This window comes from Leptonychotes weddellii, chromosome 6 (assembly GCF_054177405.1).
Source record: "Leptonychotes weddellii isolate Sample4059 chromosome 6, ASM5417740v2, whole genome shotgun sequence".
In the NCBI taxonomy this organism is placed as follows: domain Eukaryota; kingdom Metazoa; phylum Chordata; class Mammalia; order Carnivora; family Phocidae; genus Leptonychotes; species Leptonychotes weddellii.
The window spans coordinates 14,003,127-14,020,204 of record NC_138374.1 but is presented as its reverse complement, the minus strand read 5'-3'; the positions used below and the strand labels follow the sequence as shown (position 1 = coordinate 14,020,204).

Genomic DNA, 17,078 nt, shown 5'->3' with positions numbered 1-17,078 from the left:
TTGTGACTAGGCATCTTTTTATGTGTTCATTTGCCACTTGTGTTTCCTATTTAGTAAATTGCCTATTTATAACCATAATGTTCTCTTTTATGTTTGAAATACCATTAATTTTTCACTTATTATTTTTTTCTATATGTATGCATTTTAAAATAGAATTTTTTTTAATAGAATTTTTGTTGTACTCAAATATTTACCTTTGTAAAACCTGGGAAATGATTCTGTTGTTGTTTTAAGACATTACATATTCTTTTAAACTCTTATCATGAAATTACTTTATGCATTTGAATAAAATACAGTTTTTCACCAAATTCTGATTTGTTCTACCCCCTTCACTTTCAAACATACATTCTAATTTTTATTTTATTTGAAAATGAAAGATGGATTAAAAAAAGACATTTCCTTTGGATGATTTGGTAATTTTTATTTTGTCTAATCAATTCATTATTATTCTTTATATTTTTATAAATATTAAAACCAGTATATCACTTTTTTCTTTTATATAATTTATGCATTGCATTTTATTTTCTATTTTAACATTTCTAACTTTTCCTCTTTGACTTTTTGTTCTGATAGCAAGAGGAACTGTGATTTAGTGATTAAGGCACTGTAAATCTGCTTAACGTATTTTTGAGATGTGAATGGATAAGAGAACTATGGGTATTATTTGAATGAATTCAAAATAAGAGTTACTTGTTGCTCACCACTTGAATGAGATTTGCTCAGATTTTAACACGTTTCCCTTCCTGAAAATTTCCCATAGTGAACTTTTGTGTAGAAGAATGTAATTATCAATCTTGGCAATTTTAGTATATGTGCAAATAACATTGGATACTTATCCCTTAGAATTTATTAAAATAATTTGCAAATTATTTTTAGTACCTTATTAGAAATATATTATAGACGCATGTGATACTTTACTGTTTTATTGGTTTCTGTGTTTTTAAAAAATATCAGTAAAATTATTAGTGAGTACTAAAATATTTTTCTATTACTCTTAAAGTTTTGATACTTCTTGTTAGCCTAATTTTAAAGTTTGCTATCCTATAGCAATTAAAGTATGTATAAGGTTTATTTGTCAAATGTGATGTAATTTAAAAATGTCACTAATATATATCCATTATACAGATTGATTTTAAGTTTTTACCACCTCAGAACTGGCTTTATTTTTTAGTAGATACAGTTTAGTAGATGGGCTACTTCGTTGAAGATTAGTAAATGTGTGTTTGGAGGAATTCTTTTTCATTGGCGTAATGGATTATCTTGGAATATTATTTCCACTGAGAAAAATTAGGAATTACATCTTTTTAGGCATCTGAGAACTACTAAAGCAGTGAGAATCTGTGGGTCAATATCTAGGATAGGTGGAATGTCAAGGTAAAATTGGCATTTTGTGAAACTATTTTCCTTTAGAGGATAATAAATCCTGAAAGCTGTTTAAGAGCTTTTGTCAATTGGGGCGCCTGTCAATTGGGGCTCAGTCATTAAACGTCTGCCTTCGGCTCAGGTCATGATCCCAGGGTCCTGGGATGGAGCCCCACATCCGGCTCCCTGCTCGGTGAGAAGCCTGCTTCTTCCTATCCTGCTCCCCCTGCTTGTGTTCCCTCTCTCGCTGTGTCTCTCTCTGTCATATAAATAAATAAAATCTTAAAAAAAAAAAAAAGAGCTTTTGTCAATTAATACAGAGGACCTAAATTGGATTTCCAAGTGTGCTAACGAAGATAGACTTTGCTACACACTTAAGGATTTGGTTTACTCCCTGAAGTTCTAAGCCTACTAGTGTGGATAAGTCCACTTTGAATCATTGGATTATGGTGATCTGCCCATAGACTAAGTAGCTGGCAGAACAAAAGTAAATCCTCTCTTGAGGAAGGTAATATAACATAGAGCCTCAAATTATTTCTTCAGAAAACATATGCAATATCTGATACAAAATAAAACAATGATAAGTCTTAGAAAAAGACAAGGTATGAAAAAGCAGCCATTAGAAGCATAGCTATAGGATAGTGGTGTTTTCAGACAGAAACTTTAAAATAAAAGGTAGAAAATATTAGGAGACAAGTGGAAACTTTTACTAAAGAATCAAATGGAAATTATAGAAATGAAGAATACATTAAATGAATTAAGAATTCCTTAGATGGGTTTAACAACCAGCTAGACACAGCTGAGGAGGGATTAATGAAATGGATGATCATACTGTATGGTGACTAACAGCATAATAAAATTTAAAAAAATAAAATGCAAAAAAAAAAAGAAATATCATGGTAAAACTAATGAAAATCCAAACATGAAGAGAAAAATTTAAAAGCAGCCAAAGGGAAAAAAGTCATACTCTCTTTAAAGGAAAAACATTAAGACTGACAATGATTCTTTTTCTTTTCTTTTCTTTCTTTCTTTCTCTCTTCTTTTTTTTTTTTTTTTAAGATTTTATTTATTTGACAGAGAGAGACACAGCGAGAGAGGGAACACAAGCAGGGGGAGTGGGAGAGGGAGAAGCAAGCTCTCTGCTAAGCAGAGAGCCCGATGCAGGGCTAGATCCCAGGATCCCCAGGATCATGACCTGAGCCAAAGGCAGATGCCTAACGACTGAGCCACCCAGGCGCCCTCTCTCTCTTCTTGCTTTTATTTATTTATTTGGGGGAGAGAGAGAGCATGAGCTGGGGAAGGGACAGAGGGAGAGGGAGAAGCAGACTTCCCTGCAGCACCCCGGGATCGTGACCTGAGCCAAAGGCAGATGCTTAACTGACTGAGCTACTAGACTAACAACTGATTTCTTAACTGAAAAAAATGAAATCTAGAAAACAGTGTCTTCAAATTGCTGAAAGGAAATTGTCATCAACCTAAAATTTTGCACTCAGTGAAATATCTTTAAAAAATGAAAGCAAAATAAGGATATTTTTCAGAGAAACAAGAATTAAAAGAATTTGACAAGAGCAGACCTCCAATAAGGGAGATACTAAATAAAGGAAATGCTATTAAAGTAAAAGAAAAATGTTCCCAGATACCGGAAGGAATAGAGAACGTAAGGGTAAATTTAAGTAATTATTTATTATTTTAAACTATAAAAGTAATAGAGGCTTAAATGGATAAAAAATTTGAATGCATGATAATATCAGCTCATAAGACAAGAAGAAGGGTAAATGATGTTCAAAATACTAAGGTTTTTGTTACATGTGGGAATTAATAAGAGAACTAATTCATAGTAGACATTAATAACTAAGGATTTAATTGTAATCATTAGGCAACAAAAATAAAAGTAGAACTTCGTATCTAACAAGCTAATAGAAAGGAAAATAAGAATACTACGTAATGGATTTGGAAGAAGACAAGAAAAGAATGGAAAAGGACAAAGTCTAGTTGGGATACATATAAAGGAAGTAGGAAATGTATTTAACTCCAGATATGTCAGTAATTACTCTAAATGTAAGGGAATAAATATTCTAAATTACACTAAATGTAAGAGACTAAATATTTCAATCAAAAACTAAGGATTTTTTGGACTTGGTATAAAGCAAAACCATGTGCTGCTTAGAAGAGGTACAAAAGTCTAAAAATATTTGGAAAAACAGAAAGTAAAAGAATGGAAAAAAGATACACAATTGCTAAACAAAAGAAAGTTGGTATAGCTTTACTAATACCAGACATGTAAGAATTTAAGTCAGGTATCTACCTGGAAGATATAACAGTGAATTTATATGTACCTTATAATATGTGTTAAATAAAGCAAAAAAATGACAGAATAAAAGGGGACAAATTATATTGGGATGTTTTTAATCCAATTGTCTTGGGAACTGATAGCATAAGGAGACAAAAAGCAAAAACCAGAAAAGATATGAATGATTTCAGCAGCATAATTAATAATTTTGTGTTCTTTGGTATTTGAGAGCATATTATCTTATGACTGCAGAATATACACTGTTTTCAAGTACATTTGGAACATTTTCCAAAATTTACTATATGCTGTGTTTTAATGCAAGTCTCAACAAATTTTTTAAAAAGGTTCAAATTATACAAAATAATTGAGCACAATGAAATGAACATAGAAGTAACTAGAAAAACCCTAAGATGTCTGGAACTAATAAATTTCTTAAAACTAATTGGTCAAAGAAATTATATTAAAAATTAGAAAATATTTTGTACTGAATGATGACAGATCAGAATGTGTATGATGCCACCAAGAGGGACAGTTATAACTTTAAGTGCATTTATTAGAAAAGATTTTTATTTTTATTTTATTTTATTTTTTTTAAAGATTTTATTTATTTGACAGAGAGAGACCCAGCGAGAGAGGGAACACAAGCAGGGGGAGTGGGAGAGGGAGAAGCAGACTTCCCACTGAGCAGGAAGCCTGATGTGGGGCTCGATCCCAGGACCCTGGGATCATGACCTGAGCCGAAGGCAGACGCTTAATGACTGAGCCACCCAGGCGCCCCTAGAAAAGGTTTTTAAAAAGCCTGAGAATCAGTGGTATAAACATAATCTCAAGAAATTAGAAAAAGGATAGCAGATTAGTCCCAAAAGTAGAAAATGTAAATAAAGATAGGAAAAAGGAAGAGAATATGAGATAACATAAATTAACAAAATACAAGAGAAACATGATAAAGATGATCCATATAGTTACCAAAAATCAACAAAGTTGGTTGTTTGGTAAACGGTAACTTTTTTAAAAGCAATACAATTTATGTTACCATAGGAACGTTAACACCTATGGAGTAAATGCAATGGCATGTATACAGGAATTTTACACAGAAAATTATAAAACCTTATTTAAGTGAGAAATAAATAAGATAAATGGAAGTTACATTATGATAATTGTAATAAAAATTGAATAGTATATAGATGTCTATTTTTTTTTTAAGATTTTATTTATTTATTTGAGAGAGAGCATGCGTGCGTGCACTTGCATGAGCTGGGGCCGGGCGGGGTGGGGTGGGGATGTGAGAAGCAAAGGGAGAGGGAGAGAGACAAGCAGACTCCTTGCTGAGCGGGGAGCTGGATGCAGGGCTTGATCCCAGGACTCCAAGATCATGATGTGAGCCAAAGGCAGACGCTTAACTGCCTGAGCCACCCAGGCACCCCTGTAGGGATGTCTATTTTGCTCAAATTGATCTGTAAATTTAATGTAATCCCAAACAAAATGATAGCAAGTATTTTTTTAAAAGTTAACATGCATATTCCAAAATTTATATGAAAATGCAAATGACAACCATAGCTGAAACAAAGTTTAAGAAGAACAAAGCTAGAGGACTTCTCTACCAGATCTCATGATTTTGAAGCTATAGTAATTAAGTGTTGTTGCAAAGATAGGGAAGTAGACCAATGTGGCAAATAGGAGTTCCATAGGCAGACCTACACATTTGTGGACATTTAATTTATGACAAAGTTGAACTACAGAACTGTTTTTATGATAAATTATTGTGGGCCAGTAAGATATACAATTGAAAAAAATGAATATTGGGCCCTACTTCACGCCATACACAAAAATTAGTTTCAGATCAATTGTGGATCCAAATATGGAAGGTAAAATAGTAAGTATTGTACAAGATGACACAGGCAAATATCTTTATATCATTGGTAAAGAAAGACTTCTAAGGTAAATTTAAATACTTTTTTTTTAAGGTTTTATTTATTTATTTGACAGAGAGAGCACAAGCAGGGGGAGGTGCAGAGGCAGAGGGAGAAGCAGGCTCCCCACTGAGCAGGGAGCCCGATGCGGGCCTCAATCCCAGGACCCTGGGATCATGACCTGAGTGAAGGCAGCCACTTAACTGACTGAGCCACCCAAGCGCCCCTTAAATACTTATTATTTAAATACTATTAATAAATGAGAAGTGATACACTGAACTATATATGTTTAAAAATATCTAAAAATAAGAAGGTGAAAAGGCAAGCTGCATTGGGGGAGGTATTTCCAACACAGGAAGCCAACAAAGGTCTCTCTCTTCCTGAAAATATAGGGAAGCACTACAAATCAATAAGAAAATGTCAGATAACTCAATAGAAAATGTGTAAGAGTCTTGAACAGGTACTTCACAAAAATAGATATTTGGGTGGCCAAAATACATATTAAAATGTGCTCAACTTTATTAGTCCCTAGGACAATTTAAATTAAGACAACATTGACATACCACCACCACACATCCACTGAAGTGGCTAAAATTTACCAGACTGCTAATATCAAATGTGTATAAACTGGTTTGAATTACTCTGAAAAAATCTTTTGACAGTTTCTGCTAAATATGAATACACTCGCACTCAGAATGTATGAATCCTCTGAAATAGTTATTCTAGTTATATATCCAACAAATGCATATATTGTGCACTGTAGTCATATAGAATAGTATTCATGACAGCTTATTTATAATTATCAATAATTGGAAACAGGTGAAATATCTGTCATTGGTTCAAATGGATAAGTTATATGTTCTTACAATGGAATGCTATGCAATAATGAAAATGAAAGAATCATCTCTGTATGCATTCATGCAGTTGTATCTCACCAAAATAATGTTGACCAAAAGAAGTCAGACACAAGAATATAATATGATTCCACTTAAATGAAGTTAACACTAAGAAAAATTAATCTATGGTCTTAGAAGTTGTAACTGGGATTGTCTTAGTCTAAGAAGAATTAAGTAGTGATTGGGATGAGCAACAGGGAAGCTTCTGGAGTGGTTACACATATATGTTCACTTTGTGATAACTCATTGAACTTATACCCTTAAAATATGTATACTTTTTGATATGTATGTTGCAGGTCATAAAAGTTTATTTAAAAATAGAAATCTGTATTTGATTTGACTTCGTAGGTTTAATATTATATGCTTATGGTTTATAATAACTGGAATAATAAAAAAGGGTCAATTTAAAAAAAAAATTATTTATTTATTTGTCAGAGAGAGATAGCCCAAGCAGGGGGAATGGCAAGCAGAGGGAGAAGCAGGCTCCCCGCCGAGTAAGGAGCCTGATGTGGGACTTGATCCTAGGGCCCTGGGATCACGACCTGAGTCAAGACTGACATTTAACCGACTGAGCCACCCAGGAGTCCCGAGAGGGTCAATTTTTAATATATAGTTACCAAAATACATTTTTTTTTTGCCATTGTTAGAAGAGGATTGAGACATAAAGGTTCTGATACACCCAAAGCCATGGCTGCTACCCCACTACTTCAGGACTAGTTGAGTCTGGTTTCTTTACATTAAGAATAAAGGAGAACAAACATCCTGTATTTATAGGAATTCTCATTTCTCAGAAATGATTCCTTTTATGTTGTTGGAATGTACTATTCATTGGCATCATCATTTAAGAGATTTAAAACTTTGCTGTAATGATTTTGGGTACTAGGGCCGTTGTGGTCTTGATTTCTTAGCCTTGTTAGATACGATATCTCATAACATTCTTTGCACATACATGTTTGTAGAACTTACAGGAGGAGGCTTTTCTGTGGTAGTGGAAACCTCAGATTTTCTAGACATCTTGTTGAGGTCGTTTCCTCTACTGCTGTGTTCTTTTAACCTGTGAAAAAGCCCAGTAAGTTTTAACACATAAGGAACATATTAAACATTATTATTTACACCTTACAGCTGTAATGATCAACTAAGTAATTTTTTTTTCATTTTTTTCAAGTGGAAGAAAACAGATTTCAGCTATAATTCTAGAAATATTAAAAGATTATGTATAAGTCTAATGATAATGCTTCTGTGGTACTATATTAATTCTGTACTTTAAAAAAATCTTTGAAATTACGTTTACCTAAAATGTGTTTTTATAGTGATGCTACGTCTGATTGCATAAAATGAGTTATTTTAAATTCTTAAATTTGATATAATGTGAGTTATTTTTACATTGAAGGATTCAAAACTATTTTATTAAATTATTGAGTTTTTGTGATTTCTCTAAAATTTTAGCTGTCAGGTTTTGGAAAGTGATACAGGACAATTTTATAAATGTTATTAGTTAACTTTTAGTGAATATTGATGAACATGACATTCATGGTGTTCATCCTTGCTTATTTCTCTTCATGATGAGTATCTGAAATCTTTTCAACAAAATTGTTGACTCTGTATCAAGTACTGTGTTGGGAATAATTTTAAGATATTCTCAGTAAGGAAGACAGATAGTTTAAAATTTTATGGTTCATGTATATTTGGGAAGTAATAGAAATACACATATATATGTATAAAGAAATAGTATAGCAGATTTATTAAAATGAACAAAATACATGGGCAAAAAGATTATTGTCTTTATAAACATCATGATATGTTATGGGATTTGGAATTTCCTTTTAAGGTAATTTTGAGATGTGTAGTACTTTTTTCCTAGTGCTCTTTTATAAACTGGGAAATATTGCATATGGTATCTGAAAGCATACGTTTATAGTTTTACAATAATAATGAAGTAAATACCTTCTCTACCTGAGCTACGTAAGAGGACATTACAATACCCCCATCATGTGTGACTCCATGATGGCATTCCCTTCATTATCCCTGAAAGAGATAAGCATTATTCTTAATATTGTGTTTATTATTTCCTTGCTTTCCATTGTTTTTTTATATGGATTTGCAAGCAAATCACTCATTTAGTTTGTCTGTTTCTGAATTTTGCATCTATTGTTAAGCATTGTATGCTTTCCTTAGAGATCTTTTTTTAAAATCAAATTTATGTGTTAGAGATATATTTTAATGGGGGGAGGTAAATAATAAAAATGGAAATAAATAAAATGTATTTAAATGGTAATAAGTTCTATGGAGGAAACAGAAAGAATGGAAAGAGGATGAGTTTTAGGTTGCTGCATTTAAATAGGGTAGTGAGAGAAGACATCACCAGGACCATATGTGAGGAAAGACCTGAAAGGTTAGAGAGGGATGCATGCCAGAATCTGAGGGGCAAGTGGAAAGGTAGTGCAAAAACCTTGAAATGGGAATATGCTTATCATTTGGAATAGCAAGGTGGCCAGTATAGCTGGAGTAAAGGGTCTTAGAGTGAGTTGGGTGAAATGGTGGAAAATGACCTTAAAGTGGTAATTGGGAACACTGTCACATAGTCATTGAGCTCAGTATAAGGATTTTGACTTTAATACCAATATGGGAAGCCATTGGAGGGTTTTGAATAGAGATGTGAGATGTTCTGCCTTAGGTTTTTACGGGATCACTTTGGCTGCTGTGTTGTGATTATGATGCAGGAGCAGAAGCAAGAACACCATTTAGGAGGTTATTGTAGTAATCTAAGAAACAGATGATAGCATCTGGGACCAAGGAGGCAATGTGTAAATGATGAGGATTGGTTGGATTCTGAATATATTTTGAAGGTAGAGCCAAGAGAGATTGCATAGACTAAGGGATTGGAAATAGATTGGAAGAGGGAACAAGTGAAAGAGGAGTTAGGTTTTTGGCCTGAAGACCTGAAAGCATGGAGTCGGCATTAATGGAGATGATGAGTTTTGTGAGAGGACTAAGTTCGGTGTAGAGGAAGATTAGAAGCTCAGTGTTAGATATATTTAATTTGAGATAGAGACTACACATCCTAGTGGATATGTTAAATAGGTGGCTAGATATCGGAGTTTGGGCATCTGGACACTAATTTTCTGGCCAGAGAAGTAAGGATAAATAATCAGAAAAGGAGACAGAATGAGCAGTTAATGACTCAGCAGGAAAACCAGGGAAGTATATGTTCTAGAAGCCAAGAGTGTGTTTCAAAGGAGGGAGAAAGTTTGTCACCCATCAGAAGCTGCTGATGGGTGAAGTAATATAAGAATTGAGAAATGTGCATGGGATCAGGCAAACTGGAGTTTTTTGGTGATATAAGTTCCACTGGAGTGATAGAATGAAATTCTGATTAGCATGGATTCTAGGCAGGATGGAAGAGGATTTGGAGAAAAGTACTGGTAAATTTTCTGAGGAGTTTCGTTTAAAGGGAAAGAGAGAAATAGGGTAATGGTGGGTAAAGGAGGTGGGGACAAAAGAGGTTTTTTTTTTTTTTTTTTTTAAGTCTGGAGAAATATTTGTTTTTTGGCTTATAGGGAAGATCAATAAGACATAAAACAAACAAACAAACAAACAAAACAACCCAATTATGCCAGAGGGAAGAATTTGCTAGAGGGAAGTACTTAGAACAAGTAGCTGTGGGATCCAGTGAACACAAATAGTGAGGATAGCTTTTAGGAGCATAGACATTTTATCATAGGAATAGGAGAAAAGGCAGGTTATATGAATATGGTTGCAAGCAAATGGGTAGAGGTGGTGAGAACTTGTGAAGATTTTGATTCTTTTTTATCCTTAATGAAATAGTGAAGATATCAGTTGGGAGAGAATGGGGGATATTTAGGAGGGTGGAGGGATGGGCAAAATGGATGAGGGGAAGTGGGAAATACAGGCTTTCTGTTATGGAGCGTATAAGTCTATGGAAATAAAAAGTACAGCATAGGGAATATAGTCAATGGTATTGTAATAGTGTTGTTCAGTGACACATGGTAGCTACACTTGTGGTGAGCATAGCATAAGGTATAGAGCTGTTGAACCACTGTGTTACACACCTGAAACGAATGTAATGTTTTGTGTTAATTATACTAAAAAAAAAGAATTGGGGATATTTATTAGAGGTTTGAGGTTTGAGGAGAGAAGATGAAGTATGAAATGATCATTTAGGAGGAGAGTAGGGAAGTATGGTAGAATTGCTGGCAGAGTTGTAGTCTTGTGTGAGAGATACGTAATGTGTGAAAATAGATCATTTTTATATTTTCTTTTCTGTGGATTGTATTTGGAATGTACCAAATTTTGCTATTATGAACAATTATAATATATATGTTCTTATTTAGTCTTCTCTTGTTTCATATACAGGTTTCTCTAAGCTATTTCCTTAGTATTATAAATGCTTGGTCATAGGCAATATCATGCTCAATTTTACCCAACTATACTTCAACATCATTTTACTAATTTATACTCTTACCAGTCGTGAGTGGGAGTTTCCAGTTCTCTACAATTTCTCCAAAATGTGGTGTTTGAGTTTTAAAATAAATTTTGTCAAAATGATGGGTATGAAATGGTGTCCCCATTTGGTTTTCATTTGCATTTCCCTGATTACTAATGAGGTGGAACATCTTTTCATGTTTATTGTCTGTATATTTCTTCTTCTTGTTTTGTCATATTGGTTTTTTTGTGTATCCTTCTTTTTGATATTAATCCTCTGTTAGTTTTATACTTTGCAAACCTGCTCTCTCCCAGATTGTGGATTTTCATTCTGCTCTTTGTATAATGTTGTTTAATGAACGTAACTTTTTAATTTAAATATAGAAATGATCAATCTTTTATGGGTTATATTTTGTGTTTTGCATAAATAATACTTCCCTACCTCAATATTTTCTATATTTCCTACCATCATTTTATAGTTTTGCCCCTCACATTTGGTTTTAATCCAACTGGGTAGGGATCCATTTTTTTTTTTTTTTTTTGATGTGGATATCTATTTGTCCCAGACCATTCCTTTAATTGTCTGTAATACTAATAAATATTTGTTAGAATTATTGCTAGGTGTTTGGTATTTTTTATACTTTTCTAAATGCTATCTCTATTAGTTTTCGAAGGGTGAGATAACAAATTATCACAAATTTATCCTCTCACAATTCTGTAGGCTAGACGTCAGAATGGAAATCAAGGTGTCAGCTGGGCCATACTTTCTCTAAAGGCTCTGGGGAAAAATCCTCTTACCTTTTCTAGCATCTGGTAACTCTGGGCAGTCGTGGGTGTTCTTTGGTTGTAACTGCATTCATCCACTCTAATCTCTGCCTCTGTCTTCCCATTGCCTTCTTCCTGTGTGTGTGTGTGTGTGTTTTCTAATGGCCTTCTTATAAAGACATCAATCACTGGATTTAGGGCCCACTCTAATCTGGTGAGACCTCATTTTACTTAGCTAATTAAGTCTGCAAACACTATTTCCAAATAAGGTCTCATTCTGAGGTCGAGGTAGACAGGAGTTTTGGGAGATGCTATTCAACCAGTATATTTTTTTATTTCTTTTTGGGCTGATATATGGAGATGCATTTTTTTATATTACTTTTATGTCTAACAACTTGCTGTATTTTAATAACTTATGTGTAGATATTTTTCAGTTTTTTATAATAGATGATTAGATTATATGCAAATAATGGTAGTTTTGTTTCTTCCTTTCTGGGTCTTACAGCTGTTAATTTTTCTTACCTTATCATTTCAGCAACAACCTCCAGTTCAGTGTTGAATAGAAGTTAACAGGCATCCATTATTAGTTCTGAGCTTTAATGAAATGTTTTTGGTGTTTCTCCAGTAAGAATGATGTTCACTGTGGGTTTTGTAAATGTTGTTAAGAGCCTTTTTTTTCCTGGTTTGCTAAGGGTTTATATCATGAATGAATGGATTTTATCAAAGGTATTTTGGGGGGGGATGATTATCTGATTTTTCTACTAAATAATTTACTGTGGGTAATTATTTTAATTATGTTATTATTAACCTAATTTGGGTTGAGTCAAATTTGGTCAATATGTATTATTTTTTGGCTTGCTAACATTTTGATAAGCATTTTTGCACTGATATCAGTAGATTTGCATGTGGTTTTCTTGCATATTCTTGTCAGCTGTCTGGTGGTAAGGTTATGTGGGGTGCATAAAATGGGTTGGGGACTATTCCTTTTCATACTTTGGAACAGTATGTATAAGACTGGGAGTATTTTTTCCTGAATATTTTATGGTGATAACCTTCAAATCAAGTGTTAGAAAACAACTTTATGTTTAGAATTTAGGTACTAAGTCCAACATATGTAATGGTTATAAACCTATTTAGATGCTGTAATTAATTCTTCAGTTTTGATGAGATATATTTTTAGGAATTTATCCAAGAAATCAATGTCTTCTGTTGAATTGTTATAGAGGTGTTCATTATGTTCACTTAGAATCTTTAATATCAGCAGCATTTGTAGTTATGTTCCCTTTTAATTATTTTTAAGCACTGTCTACTTAATAACCATCTATTATCTATCATTTATTATTTTTTTCTCAACTAAGAGTGAGTTGTTGACATGATGCCCTTTAAATCTAAATATTTTTATATGTATTTACTAAAAAACAAGGACATTCTCTCCCATAACCATAATGTAGGTATCAAATTTAGGAAATAACATTAATAGAATTTATAATCTAATCTACACATTTTATTTATCTTTCCCAATGGTCCTATTATCTTTTATTAAAAAGATAACACTTTTTTTATTGCTGAATTTGATTTCTTAATAAATTTTGCATGTATGTTCACATGTGAAATTGCCTGTGGTTTTCCCTTCTTACACTATCCTGCTTAGGTTTTGATATTTTTTTCCTTGCCAGGTTTGGATATCCTTTCCCGATCCAGGATTATATCTAAAATCATACATGCATTTAGTGGTCATGCCTTTTTAGTCTTTTTAAATCTGGGACAATTTCAGTCTTTCTCTTGAAGAGTGTACCCAATCTGGGATGTTTCCTTGTGATTAGATTCAGGTTTTTAATTTTTGGTAGAATACCAAAATGTTTCCTTCTATGATTTTTTTAAAACAATTTTTATTGACATAAAATTCATATAACAATATTCTCCATTTTAGCCTTTTTTAAAGTATACAATTCAGTGGTTTTAGTATATTTATGTTTTACAACCATCATTACTAATTCCAGAATATTTCCATCACCCCAAAAGAAATCATATACCTCCCTAAACACGCTTCCTCCGTCTCCTAGAAACCACTAATCTACTTTCTGTCTCTAGATTTGCCTATTTTTGATATTCATATAAAAGGAATATACAATATATGGCCTTTTGTGTCTGGTTTCTTTCACTTAGCATAATATTTTCAGACTTCATCCACACTGTGGTATGTTTTAATACTTCATTCTTTTTTATAGCTGAATAATATTTCACTGTATGAATATACCACATATTGCTTATCCACTCATGAGTTGATGGGACATTTGGGTTGTTTTCATGTTAGGATATCATGAATGAGGATGCTATGAACATTCCTGTAGAGGTTAACTTTTATATATTGGTTAAAGTGGTGGTTAAAATGGTTCCAGTTTTCTCAACTGTAAAGACACAGTTTTTCCTTTAAACACCTGTGGAGAGATACTTTTAGACTATGTAAGTATTCTGTTTCTTATTTTTACCTAATAGTTTTTTATTTTTTTAAATTAATTTATTTTTTTTAAAGATTTTATTTATTTATTTGACAGAGTGAGACACAGCAAGAGAAGGAACACAAGCAGGGGGAGGGGGAGAGGGAGAAGGAGGCTTCCCGCTGAGCAGGGAGCCTGATGTGGGGCTCTATCCCAGGACTCTGGGATCATGACCTGAGCCGAAGGCAGACGCTTAACGACTGAGCCACCCAGGCGCCCCTACCTAATAGTTTTAACATCCACTGATCATTCTTGTGAGAACGTTATTAACGATGGTTACTGAATGGTGATATTTAATTTTATTATTCCTTCTAAATCACCCTGAATTTTTCTTTATTTTGTTAAATGTTTTATAATGAATTACCATTTTTCTTTATTTTGCTGCTCAAAGTGTCCCACATTTGGCCACTGTGAGCTCCTTTCAGCCAGGTTACTGTGTTCTTTAGATGTGTCCTTATTGTCTTTGTGCACTCCTCCACTTTCTGGCACACATACAAAAAAAATTCCTTTCACATCTTGTTCTTTCCCTGCTGGAATAAGTAGTTTTCCCAAGGAACCCACATTCCTTTTAGTGGAGGATAGCGTTTAAAAACCAAGATTAGGGCAGGAGGTTTGTTTATTGCTTTTTTGATGTGTTTACAGATCCTCTCAGAAGATAGAGCCAGAAAATATGCAAACACACATCTATATCTATTTATAGAGACAGGTATATATCTCTGCCTCTATATATCTGTTGGTCGCCTAAACCCTGTCTGTCTAAACTGCATTATGATGCAGTACAACATCACAGGATTTATTCTAGCCTTCCTCTCTTCCACATTTGTAAATGCCTTCTGACAGTGAGAAACCTGGATCAAAAGAGATCTTTGATTCTTTCATTGGAGTTTTGTAATTTTTGTTATATGGATCTTATACATATTTTGTTAGATTTATGCCTATTTTATTTTTTGGTGCTAATATAAATGGCGTGTGTCTTTAATTTGAAGTATTCATTATTCATTGCTGGTATATAAGAAAGCAATTGACTTTAGTTTATTAACCTTGTATTCCTCACCTTGCTATAATCACTTAGTTCCAGGGATTTTCTGGTTGATTCTTTGGGATTTTCTCCATAGACAATCATGTCATCTGTGAGCAAATACAGTTTTATTTATTCCTTTCCATTTTGTGCATCTTTTATTTCCTTTCCTTATCTTACTGCATTGGTTAGAACTTCCAGTATAATGTTGAATAGGGGTGGTTAGAGAATACTTTTTGCCTTATTCTTTTTCTTAGAAAGAAAACATCTAATTTCTAACTGTTATGTCTGATATATGTGTGTGTGTGTGTGTGTGTGTGTGTGTATGTATTTTTTTTTTTTTTTGGGTAGATTTTCTTTATCCAGCTGAGGAAGTTCCCATCTATTCCTAGTTTGCTGAAAGTTTTTATCATGAATAGATGCTGGATTTTATCAAGTGATTTTTCTGTATCTGTTGATATGATCATATGATTATTCTTTATCCTATTGATGTGATAGATTACATCACTTGACCTTCAGATGTTTAATCAGCCTTGCATACTTGGATAAATCTTATCTGCTTAATCATTAGATTAAAAATATTTTTAACTTAAATTTCTCTCTAGTAACTGAATATTTTTTCCTTGATCCATATATTTCCTTTACTATTTACTAGATAGTGTTTATTTTGTAAAAAGAGATCATAGACCACTAGAATTTAAAAGGGAAATGTGCTATATTTTGTTTAAAAACATTCAACTTGATTTCCGCCCCCTTCATTCTTCCCCTCCAATCAGAGGGGGAGACGAACCATGAGAGACGATGGACTCTGAAAAACAAACTGAGGGTTCTAGAGAGGAGGGGGGTGGGAGGATGGGTTAGCCTGGTGATGGGTATTAAAGAGCACATGTTCTGCATGGAGCATGGGATGTTATACACAAACAATGAATCATGGAACACTACATCAAAAACTAATGATGTAATGTATGGTGATTAACATAACAATAAAAATTAAAAAAAACCATTCAACTTGAAAGTGCTCTATATTTGACAGTGATATAATTTTGTATATATGCTGCTGAAGTGAGCACAACAGTGGTATAATTTTGAATCTATAGATTTCTTTTGAAACCAGAAAGGCTTAGGAAAGAATGAGAGTCAAATTTCTAGATTAAGCCATCTGTAGTAGTTTATTACAAAAGCCCAATATTCTTTCTTTTACAGCCTTATTGAGATGTAATTCATATACCATAAAATTCACCCATTTAAAGTACACTATTCAGTGTTTTTTAGTGTAATTCACTGAGTTGTCCAGTCATCACCACAAATTTAGAACCATTTTATTCCCACAAAAGGAAACCCTATACTTATTAGTAGTCACTCCTCATTTCCCCTCAAACCCACAAAGCTCTAGGTAAGCTCTATTCTACTTTCTGTCTCTATAGATTTTTCTTCTGGACTTATAAATGAATGATACAATATGTGTTTTTTTTTTTTTTTAAATAGTGGGCTTCTTTAAGCATAAGTGAGAGCATGATTTCATATTGTAGAATGTTATCAGCAGTATATTTCTTTTTTTGTTAAAATATATTCCATTGTATGGATAAACCACATTTTATTTATCCACTTGTCAGCTGATGGAAATTGAGGATGTTTCTACTTTTTAGCTATTGCTAATAGTACTTCTATGAACATTTGTGTACACATTTTTGTGTAGAAGTTTGTTTTCATTGCTCTTGGGTATATATCTAGGAGTGAATTTGCCAGCCTAGAGTTACTCTACATTTAAATTTTTAAGGAGGGGTGCCTGGGTGGCTCAGTCGTTAGGCGTCTGCCTTTGGCTCAGGTCATGATCCCAGGGTCCTGGGATCGAGCCCGCATCGAGCCCCGCATCGAGCCCCGCATCGAGCCCCGCAT

General features: G+C 33.4%; 1 protein-coding gene across 2 annotated transcripts in view; it reads left to right on the top strand.

The window, feature by feature from the left end:
• LOC102732683 (attractin-like protein 1) overlaps positions 1–17,078 on the top strand; it is a 163,470-nt gene that overhangs the window by 37,329 nt on the left and 109,063 nt on the right. The window lies entirely within an intron of this gene.